Genomic DNA, 21583 nt, shown 5'->3' with positions numbered 1-21583 from the left:
TGTCGTGGGCGAGCAGGGAAACTTTGTCCTACCCTACTGTTGTTGATAAACATCCTTTCAATGGGAGGGGGTTAGTTACCGGTTACACTCGTGCACATCGCGCCGCCTCGTGTTGCGATCCAACATAAAATCAGGATGCAGAATAGGGTTTGCTGCTGCGTCATTTTGGATCCCGGCCATATTACGCCCCCTCCCCCTCGGGGCCGGGTTGAATGGGGAAAAATTATTCAAATTTATTCCAATGCCGCGGGGTGTGTGGGTTGCAAGAGGACCGCGCCGCCGTTCATTGTCGTGCGGTGGAAATGACATTTTAAATGCCAAACGGTTTGACGATCGATTAGCGGTAGGAGGAGAGGCGATGTTTGGTTTTGTGGAACGAGAAAAAGGGGTGACCACATTTTCCTGTTTATGCAATCCCACAATAACACACATCACATGGTTGGTGGTTTGATAAGCGATACAAAGTACATTTGCTCATTTAAAAATCATCAAGTTTATCAACCGAATGAACATCGAGAACATTCATTTTATGGTAGCATCCACCAAAGTAAGCGGAGATTGTTCTCGACATCTTCTTCTTCTTTCCTTCAAAAGGCGGCTTCATCTTGCGGTGATCTTGAACTCACACCCACAAGCACATGGTTTGTCTGTTGAATGCATTAGAAAAGACCAGAAGAAGAGAAAACGAAAAGATCAGAACCCGACAAGACCCAGAATGGCCCTGAAAACCACGCGCTCGCACACAAACACACATATACACTCATGATGCAAGTGCATTCACAGCAGCAGCAGCAGCAGCAGCAGGCCACCACGAGCAGCACCAAGGAAACTGCATCTAGGTTACTATGTAACGGCTGATGACGGCTGCGATGATGATGATGCTGTGGCTGCAGACAGTGCATCGCAACGACGACCCCGGGAACAGAGGTGGTCGGGAAAAGGGGCCTTACGGGCACCAGACTCTCTCCCTCTCTCTCACTCTCGCTCTCTTGAGATTAGAGCTTATTAGATCCGTGATCCGTGGCGTGGCGTGGCTTGTGGCGGCTGCACGGGATCAGGTTCAAGTGCACAAACACGGGCCGCCTACTACTACCAACACTTCACCACTACAGCGCTGATTGTTAGTGGCCGCCATCGCTTCAACCTTCGTTCCTTTCACAATCTAGTACCCTAGTAGCTAGTGGTGCCCGGTAGTAGTAGTAGTAGTGATGGTGATGCTGCTGATGGCTAGTTTCTGATTGTAGTAGCCTAGGGCAGAAGCCCGGTAACGCTACTCTACTACCGGCCTGCTGCTGTTGCTGAGCGAGAGCGACAGGCCATTCTCGGTGCATCTCCTCTCTAGCTCGCTCTTTCGGCGGCTTCGGATGCACTTGGAACGGGCCTAGGAGATAGGGCCTCAGACCCTATCTCTCGGTGGCGTTGTTGCGATGGTCGGACGGACGGGCAGAGAGGAGGAAGGAGAGACACAGAACCAAAACGAGCTAGAAGACATTTTCTGTCGTTCTCACTCTCTCTCTATTTTTGTCCTTTCTTCTCGCTCACTCTAATGCACTTCTATTGCCAGTCGTCCGATGCAATTCGAATGCGTCGGAGGCGTGCAGTGATGGTGATGGTAATGGGTTCTTGCCGTCTCTCGCGCGTCTCTCTGGTCTGTGTGTGATGACCATAGAGGCACTTCGTTTGGAGGCAGGAAAAAAGAAATGGTCGCCGACAGCGTGGAGCACGCGGATGGTGGACAACGATAATTGCGACAACGACGGCGGGGAGAAGGGGTAGGTGAAAGTGGAACTCGCGGCCCGGACCGGAACTTACACTTTCACCTAGTTTCAGAGTGACCGGGGGGCAAATTTGCAAATCTGCAATCCCATCAACTGTTGCAACACTAACGACGGCCACTTCAAAGGACACATCACCAACCGTAACACGGAAAGGCGACACAGTAGCACGGCGATCTATTGTGATCCTTTTCCACTTGAGCGCTATTTGCCTTAGCAACCAACCGGCAATAGCATGCTTCGAACGCACACACCAAACACCGCAGTAGGCGTCAACTGATATATCCTTCTTCTCGATGAACATCAAGTGGCGCACATTTCACTTTCAGACGCTATCACACAAATACGATCGACATTCCAAGGCCATCTGCCCAGATTTGATAGATCTCGAGGATCCACGCTGTACCATGTGCGTAAACGCCGGATGCGATTATTGCGATTAACTCAGGATTCACACATGAAACAGAAAATCGAATATTGGAGTCGATTCACAGGACACAGGACACTGTACAACAATTCCTTCTGCACTGCTTCGTTTTAGGAGCACGGATCACAACCGAAAAGGCCATTCAAACAATGATCACACACTGCACACCGATAATGAACCATCCTTTACCTTAGTCGCGCGAGATTTGATGGACGACGAAGACGACGAGATCCGGATGGATTTTTCCGGAGTTTTCCCGGTTACCCCGGTGATACGCAAACGGAATTACGAGCTTGAATGCAAACGGAGGAGCGTGCTCCGGCGACGTACGTCCGCTCTCGTTGACTTCGAAGTTTTGAAAAAAACTGTCGACGACTAACAACCACCAACGGGTTACCACCATCGGGCTACCACCAACACACAGGAGCAAACTTCTCTCTCGCTCGCAACCAACCACGACGACGTTATTCTCTCGCGTGCTGGGGTGCCACCGTACAATTCCGAACCGCTGGATGGTACTATGCTCTCTATGCTCGCTCTCGCAGCACAGCATAACGAACAAGCTGCTGGTGTGCGTGCATGCAGACACACAGTTCGCTTCCCTGCTAACAAAAGTGAGTCCCACTCGGCGAACGTTTGCTGCCAACTCTCACATCTGACGAACGCTCTGATGTTCGAGATAGAACTGAAATGATGTATGAGATGGTACTATCTGGCAGTTGCGTTGGTTCGTATGCTAAAAAGAGTTAAATTGGCTGAAAAATAGGTACACTTTGTTCACGGCAAGCTCTACCTTTACCTTTTCAGCACAAAACTCGCCAAACCCTCTGAAATTAGTGCCGTTTCATCAGCCATTTCGCTCGCGACCTTAGAGAGACTCAGCTTGTTAGTTGGGTGCTTGCTTTCGGTTTCTCGCAGCCGAACATCACCGAAGTTACGATTGCACGTGTTTTAGTGAGTGTTGTACGGCACGAACAGAGCTACACATTTCATGCATTTTTCTCAAGCTGTGGGGTGAGTTACTCGCCGCTCGTTCGTTGGATAGAGGGAAGCGCGGGGAGGCACACGCACACAGAGAAAGCGTGCAATTTTGAGCGTGTGTGCGTTCGATGCACCGCACGTTGCACCACACCACCACCACCCGGCCGAGTTTTCATTTTCAATATCAAGGTGCAAGTCTGCTTGCCTTCCTGTTCCCTCGCGCGGTACCCACCGCTCGCTGCCTCTCACTCTCTCGCTCGCGTCACAGATTCTGGCTAGAACTTTTTCCAACGATTTGTTTGACGTGTTCTTTGACGTTTAATATCGCGGAAAATACTTAACTTACGACAATTGACAGAAAGAGATTGAAAGAAATTGGACGAAGAGAAATGACAAAGCAACGTTAAGGAGGAAAAATGTGCCCCCGTTTGACGTGGGTCAGTGCCATTTGCGTGTCGAGAACTTGTTCTACGCGTACTCCCACACACCACCAGCAACAACAACAATAACAACAACACCATCAGCGTTGATGGTTCTGCCGCCCATCCTCGGATTTATTGGTCCGATGGTTGTGTCTCCTTTGCTCCCTCACAATCTGTCTCTCTCTCTCGCACATCCAATCCCTGACCCACCACAATCCGGATTGTCACGAAATTTCGAATTTTCCTTCTCCCCTGACCAAGGGCTATTTCTGGGAGGGCAGTGAAAAGGTATCCATTTTCCACCAGCTCCACCGGCAGCAGCAGTTTATGGAAGTGAGTCACGCGTCAAATAAGTTATTTATAAAAGTTATGCACCGCCATTTGCAAACTACGGACAGCGCATATCCTGCATATGTTACTCATCAAGAGTGCAGGATGGCCATCCGGGGAGTGCTGCTACTCCGCTACTCCCGCTAACAAGTTAGCTAACCCAGTGCACCACATATCTTATCCGCGGAGTTGAGAAGCAGAAGCTGAAAATGCTGCGCCTTCTTCAAGCGACGAGACGTGCTAGGCAAGGGGACGACGCCACTGACCTAGCAACACGCTACCACCATCCATGCTCTCTTGCTCCCATGGAAACCGGCGACAGCACGGGCGACGACGACGCAACGGACATATCATTAAACACCAGCCTACTCCTCACTCACGGTGCCTCTTTTTCTGGTGTGAACGAACTGAACTTGCTGGTGTGTCACGAGAGTTAAGGCAGAACACGCCCAAGCCCACCAGAATGAGTTGAGTAATAGTGGGGGAACGTAATGGGATAAAATTGGTTCAAAGTGTGACGAGGGTTACTGGGCCCTAGAGATCACGACTCTGGCGATCAAGAACGACCAAAACGATCGAGTAAACTATAATTTGACAGCGTCACAGACAGAGATATAAAGTTGACAGCGAATGCGATCTGCAATCCGATAACGCAGCAACATCGAACATACCCAATACCCACAGCTGCTGCCAAGTGTCAGTAGTCAGCCAGATAAACGTGAGACAGAACGTGACGTGTCGACTTACCTAGAACGAAAAGAATGGAAAACAAAAAAGGGATCAATTAATACTCTGTGATCTTCAGGCTAAGGAAACGCCACCACGAAACCACTACCGTCATCATCTCAAGCATTTGACAAGCAGCAGCCGCAGGAGCCGCAACCGCAGCTCGATTAATGGTGCCGAAACGAACGATAAGAGGAGTGGCTGCAGGCCACAATCGTTGAGCCAGAACGGCAATCCTCCAGCCAAAAAAAAAAAAGAAGCCCCAATCAAACGCGCAATGCGCAATATTATGCGAAGCGCGAGCCGGGGAGAAGGTCAACCGTGCCAAGCGCAGCATAATGCAAAATCGACGACGCACCTCTCCCTCTCTTACTCTCCACCACCGAACATAAATGCAACACAAACAGCAGGGGGACACCGGTGCGGACGTTCCCCCAAAAAAAAAAAAATGATGCACGCTGCACTCGCGAAAAAAAAAACCACCGCAAATCCCTCAACGCGAATCAAACTGCGCAGATTGTCGACCGGTGGAACCGATCGAGCCTAAATTCGGCTGCAGCGAAAGGAAATGGAACGAAATTGAAGGCCGGAAAGGAAGCGCGAGCCAGAGCCGCCGAGCGAGCCAGCGGGTGCGATAAGAACTGTGCACTGCAAACACACACTGTCCCCGGTGGTGGTGCTCCGGGACTCTAAGCAACCGCCTCCAGAGCCCCCGTCCGTTGCACTCGAGTGACACTAACTTGGGCAAGCAAGATCGCAAGATCGCCGCGGCGATCTCGCGATCTCGTACGCGATGATCGGGCTGCTACACGCATACAGTCCATCTCATCGAAATCACGTGGCCAGACCTAGTGCACGGGGCCGTTTGTGCCCCCCCGGGAGGGCAGTTATCGGCGACAAATGGAGTTGGTGCGTGTTGGTGTTTGTTTTAGACTAGAGATCGTTTAAGCGTTCCCTGCTGGAGGTGGAAAAAAACGGGAAGCTCAGAGTGAATTTAAAACATCCCCTAAACGATCAAATTGTTCATTAGGTATTTTATTTTATTCCTGGGTTTTCATATCCTGGGATTGTAACAATCTGTGGATGTTGGCAGATGTTATGACCAACTTTTCTTTTTATTTCGATTACCTTATTCTACTAAAAACCAGGGATGTATGATCATCTCCTGTATGAAGAACCATTTGAATGTATATGGGAAGCTTCTTAAAGGGGGGGCTTCGGTAATTTCTGGGCAAAACAAGGATAATTTTTGACAACTTTTTGTGGCGTAACCATTCAACTATATTCTTTCAAATGAATAGCATATTAAACTACTACTTTTCAAGAATCTTTTGTTCTATTTTGGGGGAGATTTAATGGAAACTTCATCCATGGCTTCAAATTTAGGCAGTCGTGTCTTCGAAAAGATACGTTTTCTGGTGTCCATCGTAGCTCCTTGATGGGTTATCAGAAAATCTGCAAATCGATACTCGTTTGAAAGATTATCAGTTTATCCAGGCAACCCCTTCGAGTTTTTGTTAATTTTCCTATTTTTCGATTTTTTGCAGATTTTTGAAGTTGAAAAAGTGATGCTTTTTGCCATTTAGCGAAAAAACCATGATTTTTAAAGATTTGTTTAAAAAAAGTATAAACAATTTTCATGAAATCTCGACGGGGCTTATGCGCTAAAAAAATCGAATCGATCGGTTCAGTAGTTTTTACAGTACGATGGGCACCAACTTTGAAAACGTACGTTTTGGGAAACGCTTTTCAAAATAGCGAGCTGCATTGAGCCTTGTATGAAACGCGGATTTTCAAAAATCTGTAACTTGATCAGTTTTGCTTCGATTGATCCAAAAAAATACACAATGTTCTTGAATGGATCAGCATTGAGGGAAAAATGTTAAAAATATGTGTCACAAAAACAAAATTAAATACCGAAGCTCCCGAAACCGCAACGCCCCGTGACAAAAAATCATCAGCAACGCATTCTTCTCACCAGAGTGCAGGCGCAGTGACCGATTACAATGAACCATTAAAACAGCCATGAACCACCATCTCTCTTACATAATGCCTCGCGAGGTTCCTCTTGCTACGGCGGATCGTATAGCGAACTCGCGGCTCAGTCCAGTCCTGAGCGGTGGTGGTTTGTCCCTCCTCCCCCTTCCGAAAGACATTTTGTTTGTCCAGCAGCAAGACGAATACGCCGATTACTTGATTACACCGGGGGAAGAGAGCGAGTGAGCGTGAAACTGTGTGCGACATCCATCACCATTGCACACACGGAATGCAGTCCGGTCGCGGAGGACGGTGTATTATTTGTTTTGTCGCCTTTATCTACGCCGAGCGCAGCAGCAGCAAACTGAGAGCGCAGCGACGTAAAGAAGAAGCGCGCTGAACGCGAAAAAGCATTTTTATGCTCACACCAAAGGCCAGCCCCAAAGGGTCGTCGTCGTTGTCGAGTTGCAGTCGATCAAGTATCAACCACAGCCACACGAGCACACACATGTGTGACCACGAAACGATGGCGGCATTATCAGTAAGGAGAGTCTCTTGGTTTTCTAACCTCACTTCGCGCGCCCCCCCTGGATTGTGGTGCACATTTGTGCATCCGCGAACACATCGATGCCTCGATGCTTCGTCTTCGTTCGATCGTGATAGCACCTTATCGCCCCAGGTCTCGCTCTTGAAGGCTGCTCCTCTTCCCTTTTCTCTCTCTCTCCGCAGCACCTATAGAACCTCAGAGCTTATGCTTCTTTGACCGCAGGCAGCATGTTACGGGCTGCTGTCGGTCGCTCTTCTTCTTTGCATCCACCACACTCACAGGGGATTGCATTATCAGCGTTTTAGTAGACCGAAAGGTTGTCCACGGTGCACGGTGCACGGCAGCTAATGATGAAGGTGATGATGACGATCGAGTAGCAGCAGCAGGGGGCGGACGAGGAGGCTGAAGTAAGATTAGATAAAAACCAGGGAATGGAACAGAGATTATTTCGGCGTAGGTGCAATGTACTGACGCCATAATGCGCTTTGTTTTTTGGACTTTTGGTTGCAATTAACTTCGGTTGCATAACGCTGGCGTTGATACCTCGGATCTTCTGGCGCCACGACACGGTATTTGCACAAATCTTTCTGATGGTGCACGGCACTGGCGGACCGAGGTCAAACAAAGTGCAATAACAGAAGCAACAAACCGGAAGCCCCCTTTGTGTTTGCATTCCGTCTTCAATATGCAAAATGCGTATGCTCCTTTGCAGTGATATTGGTTTTCGCTTCGCACTTTCGTGGGGCTGATCACCGAAAGTTGACTTCTCCGACCGGAAGCGGTTCGTCGAAGGAAACGGTCAATATTGACACAACAACCAAACGATGATGCAGGCGCTGAAACGATGGTGTGGACCTTCAGTGGATCCTCTTGCCCCTTTTTTGCGTCCCATTTTGTGCATCAATCGTCTCTCTGCAGCTGCAGCTACACCGCAAAAATCCAGGGGAAAAGAGAGCGAAAGACTGAGGAACGGAAGACGTGTTGACATCGATGCTACCAAAACATTACTGAAGCTTCCCCCGAACATGGTTCTAATGTGTGACTCTGAGTCCAAAGGCACTGAAAGGCCCCTTTCCTGCATTGCCAAATTCCGTTCTGGGCCCTCGCATTCACAGCTGCAGTCAAGAAAAGCCAGACTGGAAATGGAAAATGTTTTCCGCTTTTGGGTTCCTAAACAAGAGCGAGTGATTTGCGATAAAAAAAAAAGAAAACAAGTTAAGGAACAAACAGGAACAGCTAAAAAATAACATCCAAAAAACCCCACAATGCAACTCCTGTTCCCTGGTTGCAAAAAAAAAAAGAGACTCTGCAGCGACTGGACTGCCGCTTGGAGCGAGCACAACGAATGCCAATGCCAATCTCCCCCTGCCCTCGGCCTTCCAGTGTTCCAGTTTTCCCGTTTCCAGTGTCTCACCGTGACAGTCGCCGGAGGGCGCAGGGAAAAGCGGGAAAACTCGCGCAGCACCATCATGGAATGCGCTCCGGATTCCCATTCGTTTAATGATAGAAAGAAAAAAAATCATAGCGATCTTTTGTCTTCGGAATCGTGTTAGACGAAGGGGAAAGGTGAAAAAGGGGGACAACCGACACTCCTTTCCCTGCCCTGCCCATCGGGCACCGCTAGCAGGGAATCAGTTCAATCGATTCCACGCTCCAATGGTGTTGGTGGTGGTCCGAGGGAGTCGCTGCTTTGCTTCGCTTGACAGACAACCCATCGAAAGCATCGAGGAGTATTGCAATGCTCAGCATAATCGGCCAGTAGCATTGTGTTGCCGTTGTCGTCGTCGACGGTCGTGCATTCGCTGGCCAAGGGGGTCCGTTAGTGGCCGAATTGCCCCCGGCGGGTTCTAGTGTCTTCAGCTTAGCGCACTTTCCCTCAACGATATGCTTACGAAGGCCGCTTTAAGCTGCTGTCCTCGTAAATGCCAAACGAAAAACAACAACCGCGTATCAATTGACTATTTTGTGTTGTGTTGTGTTGGGTGTATGATTATGGGGTATGGCGCGAGAGACAATGGAATGGTGATTCTGCTGACTAAGTAAAAAAGAAAAACCGTCACCATCGAAGGTGTGTCGCCATTCGATCGTGTTTAAGAATGTTTCAATTCGTTTGTTTTTGGAAGGAAAATATGGTGCGACTCGCTGGGCTCGCTACTCCTGTTACACCACACTCAGCATGTCGAACCGCGGGCACACCACGAATGTTAAACTGTCTATACAAATATGAAACAATATCGAACAAAAGAGATCAATTTTTTTAAGGTAGTTACATAATATTTTGACAGTTTTAACGCAAAGGTTCGTTTACATCTGCTTTAGATGCAGTGTTGAGAGATTTTTGGAACAGCATTGAGCAAGTTATTTTGCGGAAATTATATATGGTTTGAGTGATGTTATGCGAGCTATGTTTTTTTGTAATTTACGGAGAAAAATTGAGCTAAACAGAGCTATTTTTGTTTCGCTGTGACAAGGGTCTCTACACACAACATTTTGTTTATGTATGGACGATTGGTTGCAATATGAAAATTTCAATTCTAAACTAACATTTTCCTTGTGTTTAGAACCACCGTTAGGGTGGTGAAGTTGTGGAATTTAAGAATTTAGTTACAAACGACCTCTTGGCTCGCATCTCGATCGGTTTTCCACCATGTGCGCTTCTTCCACCACACATCCGGTGGTGTGTCAAGATGGCGCCCCGGATATTGGACACTAGATATAACGGGGTGGAAGAAACAGAACACGGCGCAGATACACAGAGAGAGAGAGAGAGAAGCGACAGAAATCGTCGTTCAAACACGTCCTTCTGCTGCACTCAGCTGTCAGCATTCTTCGGTGGTGAAGGTTTTTCTCCGAAATCCCCCAAACCCCCGGGACACCGGTAGGGCTCTGTCAGGTCTGTCGGGGTGGGGTCGGGGATTGACAAAATGCACCCGGCGCACGACTTGCTCGCGCGTGCGCTCACTCCCGTCTTTCCACCCTACCCCTCCTTTATGTGACACTGTGGCATGAGGCGTTGGGGGTATGAAGCAATAAAACATGCATAAAGTGAACCATAAACGCACTCTCGTCGTGCTTGTCGTTGAACATAAACGTTAGGCAGCATAAATAAATAGACGGCAAGAGAGTCGAGGAGAGAAGAAGAAAGTGAGGAAGATGAGTTTTCCAATTTGAAGAGAAGTGAATTCCAATTTTCTTGTGAAGCCAAAAAAAAGGGGAGATTCTGATAGCATAATCAAGTGGCGTCAATAGGGGTTTTCGCATCGCAATCTCCACCACAGCAACGAGGAACAACATGTGGAAATGGGTGACCGGAGCACAAGAACGAACGAACCGCGTCGTCGGAAGGTCGGAAGAAAGTAAAGACTCAAAGACGAGCGTCGACAACACCTTCTGCTTTTCCACCAATACTTCTCGTCTGCTGCGAGCGAGCGAACGAAGCGTCTTATTTCTGTCGAACCAGCCCCAACCACCAACATGCTTTCTCTTCCATGTGACATCCATGTCTCGACACAACCACCATCATACCAACGGATGATGATGCTGCTGTTGATGCTGCTGGTGATGCTAACCATCCCACGCTTTCTCTCTTTCTCCGGCATTTCTTTCATGCAGCATAACTCTCACTCACGAGACCTGGACCAAGAGGCAGACGCGGACCGTGCCCTATCAGAAATGGTTTTACGTTGGTCTAGGTTAGGGAAAATTTCTCTCTCTCTCTCTGCCTGCCTCTTCGGTTCTCATCCTACACCCTACTCCCAGTCGCAGTGTGCATCACCCGCATCATCGGCAAGGGCACCAAGGGCCGTAGCAACAGCAGCATGGGCACCACCACCGCGCGCGTTTCGGTTTATGTGGGTTTTTCGTTTAATTTTTTGTTGTTGTATGATTTTATGCTTCACGATACATACACAAACTCTGTCCGGAGGAAGGCTAGGATGAGGCTGCAGCTTAAACATTCCACCAGCGAGCTCGGTGAGTTTTGGGTTGGGTTGGGTTGGGATGCTCTGCCCGGTCTGCGCTCTTCTTTTGCTTCTTCGTCAGCGTTCTGGTCTTGCGCTTGGGACCGTGTTTTATGATTCATGTTGCGCCCGCCCGGCCAGTTTAATGGCCTGGCGCCCGGGGGGTTTGTTGGTTGTTTTTTGTTGTTGTTGCTTTTATTCAGCATTCAGACCTTTATCGAGGACACGTTGTCTGGCTGCTGACATTTGGGTGACCTTGCGATGGTTGCTGGAGAAAGCATCACACTGTTGGCAGCATGATGCAAATAATTTTGAGTTTTCCATCGATGGTTTAAATAATAGATGGTGATTTTTATTCTTTAATTGTTTTTAAGAATTGACGCAATATAACATCTAAAGCGAACTGTTAGACTTCCAAAGGATTGCAGAAGGACTCAATTGGTAGTTTTTGCACAATATGATCGTTCGTGATCGCACATTAATCTTCCAAACCTGACACCAGGCATACAATGCGAGATTAGCTTTCAATCAAAAACGATTGTGGTGTTTCACTCCCTACCGACACTCAACACTGGAAGCTGCCAAGGTTGACGGTGTTATGTTGGACTTCTCGCCGACCAGAGCCACACAATTTAACACACATTCCGGATTATGTGCGCCTCATTTGGTACCCAAAACATCGGGCACCAGGACCACCACAGCCACTAGAGTGAACGAGACAGACAGACAGACAGCGAACGTGGTTATGAAGTCAATCCGATCCGATCCGATCCGGACGTGGTAGTGGAAATGATTACTAACCCACATCAACCCCCGGCATCCCGCACTGACCATCCGCGGACCATCCAGAATGTGGCAGGCAATCAACAAGAGCACCGCGCGCGCCCGCGTTACCAGCATCATCATTCACCTCGCCCCCTTTCCGCTGGGGATGCTCCTTTATCGAGCATTAAAAACCAAAAGTTCTCAACCCACCACCAGGTCGATCGGCCGCTGCCACCATGTGCGTCACCGGGTGCCGGAGTTTGTGGGGTGGCACCTTCACACAGAGATACAAGCAACCCCCCCCCCAAAGCGCTTCACGCAGAACGTTCTACGCGATCTTCGGCATTCTCACGAGCTGCGGGTTCTTGTTTATTTTTTTTTGCTTTTTTGTTAATGTTGTTGTTGTTGTTGCTGTTGGAATTTTTCAATCAACCAGCTGGCATTTGCGCGCTCCGGATACGCGCCTCGCTTCGTTCCAACCCAGCCAGTTCTCGAGTGATGAACGGACGCTGTTGCGTTTGTGTTCTCTATAGTGTATCTTTTTGTTTTTTTTTGTATTATCCACTGTATTAGGCTGGATGAGTTTCAAAGGTTGCACACAAGAAACGGGCCACTGGTTTACTTTCTCGATGGTTTTTCTCTACAAAATTAGCATTTAGCTGTCGCACTGGGTGTTTTCGATGCCATTAAACATTTTCTAATTTTACTCTTGACTTTCAATGTTCAATTAATGGATTTCAGGTTTCTACACGGTGCATTAAGATGTTTTTCTTTGATAGCTTATTGATTTTTTGTGCATTTCAACATTTAGTTCAGAGTTTTATTTGTTTTAAACCTCTTAGCCTTGGCCCCAAGCTAGCACATACTGATATTCTTTTCAATCAAAGGAAAATGAAAAAGAAATAGTTTTAGAAAACCCTAAAGTACTGCCTCTGTTGGAATAGAAGATAATAAAGAACGATTTCGTTGCATCACTACGATTCCCTTTTTAAAATGTGCATGACTTTTGACAACATTTCCAAATGTTGCTTTTATCATTTCATGTTTCATGGTTACGCTGCATTAACAAGTTTGCATTATCCTCTTTCCCTTCGAATCTAGTTTATCCCTCATGAAATACCGTGCATTATTTAAGTTTAGTTAATCGATTGTGAAATGTGGCAGTACTTTTTTTCTATCAAACAAAAACACCCTCAAAAAATGTTTCAAAAACCCCACAAACGGACAGCAACCTCGCAAGGAAAAAAAGGGGGTAACGAGGCCAGAGGAACACCGAAAGTAAAACCCTTGCGCTCCATCCAACACATGCTCCAATACAATCGGCAGTAGTATTGTGTTTTCTTATTGCGTCTTAGACAACAACAGAAAAAGGGAAAAGAAGAGGCAAAAAAACAAAATCCCAAAGCCCCAGCAGTAGTGCGCCTGTGTGTTTTCTTCTCCGTGTACGCACCCCACCCCATTGAGCGCCATCCGGCCGGCCCTATCCGGTGCCGCGGCTATCGGTTCGGTGTTGCGGTTGGTTCTCATTCTACCTTGAAGCGCGAGGAGCTGTTACCCCTTTTTAGTTTCGCTTCCCGATGCCACCCAGACCTCCCCCTCCCCGTTACCCATTGGCCCCATCACCTTCCCCAGACAGAACACTCATGACTTCCATGTGGTGGCGGCTTCGACTTCGAGGAGCAGCTTTTTGCTTTACGATCTTCCTCTCGCTGCCTTCAATTCCCTTTCGAGCTGCTGTTGGTGCGGCTGCTTCCCGTTGTCCGTCGCCACCACCTTTTCTGTGGTGTTGCTCATTCGTTTTGTTTTACTTTTGATTTTTATTGCCTCAAACGATCTTCTTTGCTGCTTCTTTGTTTTTTTTTCATCTGTTGCGCAGCTTCTTCCACCTTTTCGCACAGCACGGCGTTTAGGCGTCTCCACCGACCGATCGCAACGCGTCGTCTTCTCTAACCCTTTACACACCCGGCAGCTTCGGAGTTTAGTGCCGGTCCCACTTCGCTTTTATGGTTTTGTTTTCTGGCTGCGGTCTCCTCCAAGCGACAAAGGGGATTTTAATTATTTTGTTAAAACTTATTCTCAACCGTGGATGTTGCAAATAGTTCAAGATGAGTTTTGATTCATAACGAATCTCCCATATTCCTACCAGACATTCCTATTTCAATAATATTCAAAACATTCTCATGGTGCCATCGTTCCGGACTTAAAATTCCACGTGGCGCGAGAGCGATATCGAATTGCGCAACGTTGACAAGCGCGCGCGCGCGCGAAGTTGTGCACGGAGCTGTTTACTCGCTCACAAAATGTCACAAAAAGCAGCACCACGCCGGCGGCAGCTGACTTCCATGTGTTTGGGCACTGCACACTTTCCTTGTGGGAATGTGTGTTATTAGAACAAATTCAATGCAACCGACCGTTACACCGCCACGCAGACGCTACTGACCGACGACAGAACACTGCAGCCGATGGGCCAAAACGCGCGAATGCAACTAACTAAAGCAACTAAAACGTCCCGCCACAGCCGGCGAATGATGGCGACGAAGGTGTGTAACGACAACAGGAAGAAATGCATCACTGACATGCATCTGTGCAAAATGTGTGCCGCCGTCGCCGGTCGAGCTGCTGTGCTGCGCTAATGCCGAGCCGATGCAAAAGTGCATTTGTGCGGACGACACACATCCTGCCGGTGGGGCCGTGTTCGGATGCATCCCGCCAACTGCCAGGCCAGGAGGATATTAGAAGCGGTGCGTTCGCGTTTGGACACGCCACAATAGAGGCATCCGGCGATGACGGCGCCGTGGAAGCGACGACGCAAAGACGACGCCAAACGCTAGAAGCTCTAGAAGTCTGGTGGTAGCTCGTTCCTCGTATCTTGTGACTGCATCTTCTGCTGCTGGTGATGGGGTGCTGGTGCAGTGTTTGTGGTAGCAGCTGGGCTTGCAACTTATTATAAACAAATATCCCGGGATTCCAGAGTTTGGTAAACTGTGGGCCTGAGAGGACTTGCTGTATTTACAATAACAATAACAGCTTAAGATAGTTTATCATTGGTTTACAGTTGATATAGGTTGTAAAAATATTAGAAATGTTTCAAAACATACGGGCATAGAATCATGTTTTAAATTCTGTAGACCATTAAGATATCCCAAACCATTCAACAACATTAACTACCATATTTTATTCTATATACGCCTTGAAACATAATTTAAAAAGAAACGTTTAATATTCCTTGTATAAGATGTAGATTACTTTTACCGAAACTTTACGCTATCGTTTCGCGACGTCGAATAGAAAATTAGCTTTAAATGTCCGTACTAACAAACAAGATCAAGGCTGAATGATCGGATATTGTATTGTACAGGGTGAGGCAAAAAAACTGCAACACAGTTAAAACGCCATATATTTTTCATTTTTGTTAGGATTTTATTGAATAAAACCAAAAAATGTTGGGAATTTCATAAACTTTCAGAATCAGTTATTTTTTTTACGGTATGTTACTTTTTGGAGGAATTATGGTCTTGAGACCGTGAAGAGGCCTTGCTTCGCTTGGCCGCAAGTGATGAAATTCTGAACTTTGTTTTCTTTGATGAGAAACCATTCGTTATCCTGTAGTTTTTAAACGAAAAAAAATATGGGATTTAGTTTCCAGGAAAGTCAGCTGATAATTTACACTCTCGGCTGGCCACCACGACGCATAAACCGGGTTGATTATGAGTTGAGATGCGATAACACGCAATTTTTTGCATTATTCGCACATTTTCGTTCGGTGGATCCGATATAAATCAACAAATTAATGTTTCTAAAGCTATTAAAAGGTTCATTGTAGTCCTAGAAATGCAAACAATTCATGCGAAATCCCTAGAGATTCCAAGAGGACTCTGTATCTTCCCTCAAAGCAACCGAGACATGAGATTAGCGTAAAGAAACATTTCACACTTCATTTCCATGTCTCATTGGCTGTCAATATCTATGGGCGCAAAAAGCGCAGGACTTCTCCGTTTGCGGTATTTTGAAGGGCAAAGTTAGACCTAAAAAATGACATAGTTTTGAACAGTTTATGCAAACGCTTCTCTAAGAATGAGCCAAAATACCACAAAGCACTCTGCGGGCAACGAGCGATGGTTTCTTCTACCGTCTCAAGATCATAATTCACCCAAACAGTAACATACCATAAAAAACTGAACTGATTCTGAAAGTTTATGAAATTCCCGACGTTTTTTGGTTTTACTCAAAAAATTCCAAACAAAAATGAAAAATATATGGCGTTTTAAATGTGTTGCAGTTTTTTTGCCTCACCCTGTATTGTTTTTTTTCTGATAAGGAATATTTAATAATCAGCAATACTCAGGTAGGAATAAACAATCAAATCAATAGCAACAACACAGGTTGAAAATCCTGTTACAAAGGCCAACACTACTCGCAAGATACCATAACAAACATACACACCACTTACACTACCAAGATCATATCAAATTAATGAGGAGAAGCATGATCTGAACTCATTGTAAACAAAACCTCGATGTTATATCTATTATATTAATAATAAACGAAATTTTTGGAAAAAAACAATCAAATCAATCTCCATTTGCAAGAGAACTCTATCAAATAAAACCCAGCCCAAGGAATAGATGGATGATACTTGAATACGGATAGAGCTAACGGATATTTGGGCAAGAATAGCACAGGGACTGTTGAGAAATTTAATCATCTGGGTACTTAAAGCCTTTTCAAAAGACAGGAATTTTAAATTTCCTGCCAGATTGCGAGGAATCGATTATCTACTTGTCGCTAATGTGGTGAAAGTCTTTAAGAACATTGGTTATAAATTCTAATGATCTAGAGAAAAGATTTAAGATCCCACCATTACCTAAATTCTGTAGATTTGGATTATATGTAATGTTTTCTGTTTCAATTTCAGCTTAAAAAATGGAATGACCTTTACAGGATAATATTCTTTTCTTTTACTCTTTCCAGTGTGACCACAAAAGCTTGTATAAATGCCGAAACTCTCTACAAAAAAAAAAACAAAGCCCTACTCTCACCTGCCACACCGCCACCGGATCGATCTAATACCGATCGTGATCATACAACCCCTCAAACGATACATAGTTAGACTGCATTGTTCGTCCTCACCGCGCAGAGCGAACGCGTGGAAAATGAAAACGGCCAACAACGTGCAGAGGAGAGCGAAAAAAAACTGTGAAACCTCAACCGCCACAAAAATGCATGCCAGCCTCCGGGATCTGGACGCATGATGATGATGATGATGATCTCGATGCATCACCACAAACACACCCGAGTGGTTCGCGGACATTTGGAAGCCTTATGGCGATATTATTAACATAACGTTGCAGCCGGGAGTCTCGCGCGGAGATGCGCATATGTTGTGCGTCCTTCACCACCATGTTCCCCAGGCACCATCCAATGTGCTCGCTGAGGTGCACCACCAACTGCATACATCGTCGTGCTCTTCTTCGCGAATCCGCTCCCCGATCGCCCATCTCTAAGCTAACCAACATCCAACCGATGCCGATGTTTCTCATCCATATTCTAACGCACTCGTAAAGCAATCTCTACAACGCGTTGCTGGCGGCGGATAAAACCAGATGAAAACGGTCGGAGGGTCCACTCTCGGGGATCGGTCGCATCACAACTCGTCGTCGGGAACAACAAGTTTGTCGAACAAGAATGCATTAAATGCCCTAAGCAAGGGCAAAACACACAGAGTGAGAGACAGAGGCGCGGAACGAAGCTGAAACAGTCCGTTTTTTTCTGCCAGCCAACCCCGCCATCCGTTGCATGACGCTTAGAATGAGAAATTTACATTTTTATCTTTTGCGTTAGAAATGGTGGCTGGCTGGCTGGTTGGCCAGGCGGTTTAGCCCCGGTACGTCTTTTTGCCATCCTCATTCTCTCTCTGTCCCTCGACCATTTGCCAGCCCGAGGCTGCAAACTGCATCCAATTTAAGGAAGAACCACAAAAAGGGGAGACAGAAAGCGAGAGGCGACACCAGGGAGGTCGCACGCAGAGGCAGTTTGTGCGCGAAACTGCAGTGGCTGGCTGGTGCAGCACACCACCCATTGGGGCTAAAAAATGCGTCAGTATCAGTCCCTAGACTGGGAAGAAGGAAAAAAAAAGCTAAGTGAGTAAGGGGTCGAGGAAGCGCAACGTACGATAAACCGAGGAACTGTGGCGTGGCGTGGCGATGTGGGTCCCGCGGCCCAAAGCCAATCGCCTTTTGCTCTCCTGGCCTTTTTTTGCCCCTGGCCCTGGTTTGAATGCGAAGGAACGCTGTCGCTAGCTGCCGGTCTGGCCAAAATGTGCATATTCGTCTCCTTCGTGTTTGTGATTCTTCTTTCGTGTCTTAGAATGCACCTCAGCTCTGAATGCAGAACGGAGACGTCTGCGCGATTGCGATTGAAACGCTTCAATGGGGCACGAGATCTCGTGGTTGTTCTAAATTGTAAATTCGAAATTCGACATTCTCGAACTGTCGATAAGCTTTACCTCGGCATTTATTTGGTTTTTATTTATTACAGAATCATCCAGATGTACTAAACTGAATTCAGATTCATCATAAAACATATAAATTGCTGCACCTTCCTCAAGAAACGTTTAATTTTTACGTTTTTCAGCATCAAATTACGCACGAAGGCCCTCTTCCCATAGGCCTTTATGCCATTATGCGCGCATATGTGTGTCTGTATTCCCTCTCTCACCTCTGTCGCTTCTTGTGTCCGGACTGTGAGAAGAATAATTAAATTAAATTAGTACACGTTACGCAACGCGTCCACGTCGTAGTCCGTCGCCCATTTTAACAATTACACTTTTTAGACGATCGCCACCATGCAGCAGCAGTTGAAGATGATTAGAAGCTAGCCAGCGGGAGAGTCAGCTCTTTCCCCTTCTGCTTCTGCGAAAAAAAACCTCCCCTGTTGGTTACGTTTACGTCATTCACCGGCAGGTCCCGCCACCATCACGACTCAACCGTCCGGCTGGACTGCCTCCTGCTGGGTGCTGCTCTTGGGCTACCCGTTAATCACCTCCGGCCCGGTTAAAGTGCGCTTGCTGCTGGCGGTGGCAGCAACAATCGAGAGTAAAACTTTTGCTGAAAAACTCAACTCAGGCCAATCCTTCTCAGAGGCAGTGGGCACAGGGGAGGTGAGGAGAAAATGAAGTTGACGTCTTTCCTGTGTAAGGCGATGTAATTTACCGAACATGTAAGAGGGGTGGCGGTCACATATGCGAGCACCACACAAACACACCAGCGACACCAGGGACACCAGGGACATGAGGGACAGGACGAAGGATACACAACAGGAGGGCAATGGTGGTTCTCAACCTCCCCGATTTGCATTTCTGCCGCATGTTCTGGCCGGAAACGGGAAAATTGCATTCTAATCCTTGAGCACCGGAAGGAGGGGTTGTTGTTGCAGTGCGAATGTGGCTGTTTAGAAAGGGGTGTGCTACTAACACACTGCAGCACACGGAAGGGAAGAGTAGGGTGCACGAAGTGGCGAGCGTGGTGGAAACGAAGAGCAGATGATAAGGAATTACATGGAACTTAACTCGGACCCTCTAAGGTCTAGAAAAGGGGTGATGATGCTGGGTAATTGAATAGAAGAACCGTTGTGACAATTTTATTATTTAAATTTCTCTAAGGATGTTTTTCCAACTACTTTTTAGAATGTAATTACATATACGCAAAAAGAAGATAATGTAATTACATGTAGACCCAAAGAGAAAGACAAAGGAAATCATAAAACATATTTATAAACATATAGTTTGTAATATTCATTTTGATCTATCAATGTAAAAAGATAAGTGGAAAGCAAAAGAAACATGATAGTTGGATGGAAAACTTTGAAAACACAATGAAAAACAATGAAACTAAAAATATGCAAGAGAACATTAAAGGAACAAGATAATCAATATTTCAAGAAAATCAATTATGATTAGATGAAAAAGTTAAACAGAAAAAAGAATCCGAGGTTTTTTTTTAAAAAATAAATCCAAAGTGAAAAAAAAACGAATTACCTCAAGCCCTTCAGTCACGAATTGAATAATGCTAACACAAATCCGACACAAAAAGCACCCAAAATGTAGTGCAAGCAACGATCTAATAATATTAATGTCAAAGAGTGAAATCCACAATTCCTAAGGATGAAAACATTTCGTTTTTTTTTGCAGCACTCCTTCTGTTTGTCGAAATCCTTCCATTAAGATTAATCTCACAGGCGTAGCGTCTGCCGGGACCGCTCAAATGGAAGCCACTGTCCAGTCCAGCAGAGCAGATGATGCCAATCGGTGCACCACTTGATGATTTGCATTTCCAGTCAACAAATGGTCCAGGGGAGTCTCCAGCGTCTCCATCCAAATCGCTCAACTGTCGTTCGAGCACCGCCAAAACCAACCGGCCATTATCGCCGACTAAAAGTGGTCCACAGAATCCTGGCGGGTCTGCTGCATTGGCACAACAATAACACCCGAGGAGTGTAATTTCTGGTTGCTGCTGTTTCTGCCAACCAGTGGAGCCAGCCAGTTTGGGCAGCGCGATCGAACATGCGATGCCCAAAACCGTTTCAACTCCGATCGATTCGCGCCGATCATGTTGGGACGAAACGACGTACCCAATCCGCAATCTGACCGATGAGTGACTGGAGGGAAGTGCTCTTGAAGACCGAGATCGAGCGCAGATCGCCACGGGGACGAGACAATTACACATTCCTTCCACCAAGCGCTGGCAAGCTGCAGGGCCTTCCTGAGTAGCAGCAGCAGCAGCAGCAGGCTTTCCGTCCGGTGTCTCCCCCGTTCGATCGTTCCGGCTGTCTGTCAGCTGAAAGCGAACGCGCCTGACGGTCGTCCGGAAAACGCTGTTTCTTGGTTTTGTGCTCCTCAATCGTCGCAAAAGGAAAACACAAAAACGTAGAAGCGCAGTAGAAGTTGCTGGCGTTCGTATGCGTGCTCCGGAGACTCGAGAGCCAACCAAATGGCGACCGCAGTTGATGCTTTGGGGCATAGGGGTTTGGAGGCCCGCGAAAAAGGAGCGAAAAATTCGCCAAAGAAGAGGAGACAATTTGTGCGGAAGACTACAATTTGACGAATTGGAAGGCACTCCACCACAAACGCGGAGGCCACAGAACGTTGCGGACGAGACGGATACGGCGGAGAGATAGAGAGGGAGAGAGAGAAAGAGTGCGATCGTGCGTCAGAGTGAAGATCGGAAATCGGAATTAGACGGAAAATGGCCGGCAGGGTTCTTGTTCTTCTTCTACTACTGCGGCCAACTGATGGTGTTACGACGACGACGGCTGCTGCTGCTGCTGCTGCAGGAAGCGCACTTGTTGGCGGAACACACCACCTTCCCTCCCTTCCTTCCTCGGAACCAATTACCTGATGGTGGCTGGGGCCACCTGAGTGGCTCCTTGCGTCGAAGCAGATCGAATGCAGCGAGATCGAAAGAGGTTTTCGTCAATTTCTGTTTGAACACGGCCAGCCCCGGCTGCTGTCGGTCGATTCTTGGTCGTGACAGAGCTCGAGATCGCCATTTTCCTCCTTCTTCACTCTTTTCACTTTTCGCGCCTTCCACTGGTGTTGCCGCGTTGGATCGCTTAGACGATCTCCTCTCGATATGCTGGGCACACGCAATTCGCGCGATCGAGGCCGAATCGAGGAC

At 47.0% G+C, this 21583-nt stretch overlaps 1 protein-coding gene across 4 annotated transcripts in view; it reads right to left on the bottom strand.

Moving 5' to 3' along the window:
• Nucleotides 1-21583, bottom strand: part of LOC126578342 (ecdysone receptor) — a 215029-nt gene that overhangs the window by 64578 nt on the left and 128868 nt on the right. The window contains exon 1 of one of the 4 annotated variants that reach the window (XM_050240797.1): nt 2392-2543. The exons of the other annotated variants lie outside the window; for them this stretch is intronic. The gene's annotated coding sequence lies outside the window, so the exon portion shown is untranslated. Of the gene's footprint in view, nt 1-2391; nt 2544-21583 lie in introns of those variants that run through there. 4 annotated transcript variants of the gene reach the window in all.

Source organism: Anopheles aquasalis, chromosome 3 (assembly GCF_943734665.1).
Source record: "Anopheles aquasalis chromosome 3, idAnoAquaMG_Q_19, whole genome shotgun sequence".
Taxonomy (NCBI): domain Eukaryota; kingdom Metazoa; phylum Arthropoda; class Insecta; order Diptera; family Culicidae; genus Anopheles; species Anopheles aquasalis.
Note: the sequence above shows the minus strand (reverse complement) of the source record. Positions and strands in the feature narration are given on the sequence as shown.